Below are 2,228 nucleotides of genomic sequence, written 5' to 3' on the forward strand. Positions count from 1 at the left end.
TTAACTGGATTAGTTTTTTATATTTATGGCACTTTTGCTAAATTCAGAGAAAGGCAATTTTAATATTAGTTAACTACAAGAGTATAAAACTACCTCTGAGGGCTTCATTTGAAAATGCATTAAAATTTCTTTGATTTTTTTCTTGGTTGAATGAAATTGAGTATTCTTGTCGTTGAAGAAAACTAGCCCGTACAAAGGTTTGTTTGCAGAAGCAATACTAAGAAGAATAGAGAAGAAGATCCATTTGCCATAAAGCTAGATCTGGAGAAGACGGGACTGATTCTTATCAATTGTTTATGATTGATTACTCATGACCAGGCATGTTTCCTTAATAGGTAACCTATCTGTTTAAAGATGGTGAGATCTTAGATAGGTGCTGTGTGTGATTTATATCCCACCTTTCTCCCGATAATGAGACTCAAGGCAGCTACCAATATATCTAAAGCAATACCAATTGAGAACAGTATATAAGCATAAATAAAAGTATAAATCGAAAATTTAAAAACAATGTATGAAGTTAAAACATTAAACATTAAAAATATCAAATGCATTAAAATACTATATACAAACCGTAAAAACCGAACAGCCTAGTATTAAAAGCCCAGCTCAAGTCAGTTTATAAAAGCCTGATAACTCAAAAATTGGCTAAAATGGTAGCTGGAAGTGATTTGTCACTTTGGATGCAGCAAAAATGTGTTTGTGTGTCCTGCTATGCAGGAGTAGGCTGGACAAATGGCTATCACCCCCTGTAGAGTTACCAACTCCTGCTTCAGTCAACACTACCATACTATGGGGAGAAAAACAATAAAGAATCTCCCACTTTTTGCTGTTTGAATTCACTATCTCTTTTCTGTCCCAACTTCAGATTTTACTTCTCTTTACTGAAATTTAATTTGCAAGCACTTAGGGATAGTCTTCTTCCATGTGTGTGTGTGTTTGTGTGTGCTTTGTTCATATTTCTCTGAATTATTAATTTTAAATTTGGTATTTGCCCTTCCTACAATATATTCTATTGCAGGTAGAGCACTAAGTAGAGTGGGCCCTTGGCATCCTTAGGGGTTTGGTTCTAGGACCTTCCATGGATTCCCAAATCTATGGCTGTTCAAGTCCCATTATATACAGTGGCATAGTAAAATGGTGTCCTTGATATAAAGTAGCAAAATCAAAAATTGCCTGCTTGAGGAATATTTTCAAGCAGTGGATGATTAAATCCATGGAGGGCTGACTGTATATTATAAATATACCAAAATATACAATAAAACCAAACAACAATCACATAATAATAATAATAATAATAATAATAATAATAATAATAATTTATTTATTTATGTATATCCTCCCTCTTCCGTTTTGGGGATCAAGGTGGAGAACAAGGTTTATACAGTACAAAGATAATAAAACATCAACATCCCCCAAACCCCCCATTCCAGAACCTCCCTCCCTAAAGTATAAAGTTATAATAGTAAAATCATAAATACATAGCAATAGCATCAAGAAAAGTTGGCAATTAACAAATGACGAATAACGAGGAAACGTAATAAAACGGGCAGATTCCTTCACTTCTGGCCATAATCGATCGGGGAAGGCCTGCCGGAAGAGGATCGTTTTTATCGCCTCTTTGAAGGCCTAAGGATAGAGTAATTGGCAAATCTCTTCTGCTAGGTCATTCCAGATTTTAGGAGTGACAGCAGAGAAAGTCCTCTGGGAAGTCATCACCAATCTGGTCTCCCTTAATTGTAGAAGATTCTTCCCAGAAGAACGGAGTGTACAGGAAGGACTGTATGGGAGGAGGCGTTCCTTCAAGTAAGCTGGGCCCAAGCCATATAGAAAGATACAGCAGTTATAAGGCATTTCTGTCCATTCAAAAGTCCTTCTCTTCTGTTGCATGGTTATTTGCCTTAAGGCAGGCACTTGGAGAGCAGCAGAAAGATCTTACAATACAGTCAGACACATAGAAAGTAAAGTACAGTGGAATCTTGGTATCCGTGGGGGATCTGTTCTGAACCCTCCCTGCAGATACAAAAATACGTGGATGCTTAAGTCTCAATGTCCCCATGGTGGCAGGTGCACATGGCTGCGTTGCCATTAGGGACAACCCTCATTGTCCTGAGTGCTGGCGTGTGCATATGGCCATACCACCATTAAGACTTGTCCCTAGTGGCAGCATGTGCACATGGCCATGCAACCATTGGGGGCAATGGGAATTCAGGTAGCACCCCCCCATTCTT

The sequence above is a fragment of the Sceloporus occidentalis genome, unplaced genomic scaffold (genome assembly GCF_023333645.1).
Source record: "Sceloporus occidentalis isolate IW3139 unplaced genomic scaffold, rSceOcc1.0.p SCAF_3, whole genome shotgun sequence".
NCBI lineage: Eukaryota > Metazoa > Chordata > Lepidosauria > Squamata > Phrynosomatidae > Sceloporus > Sceloporus occidentalis.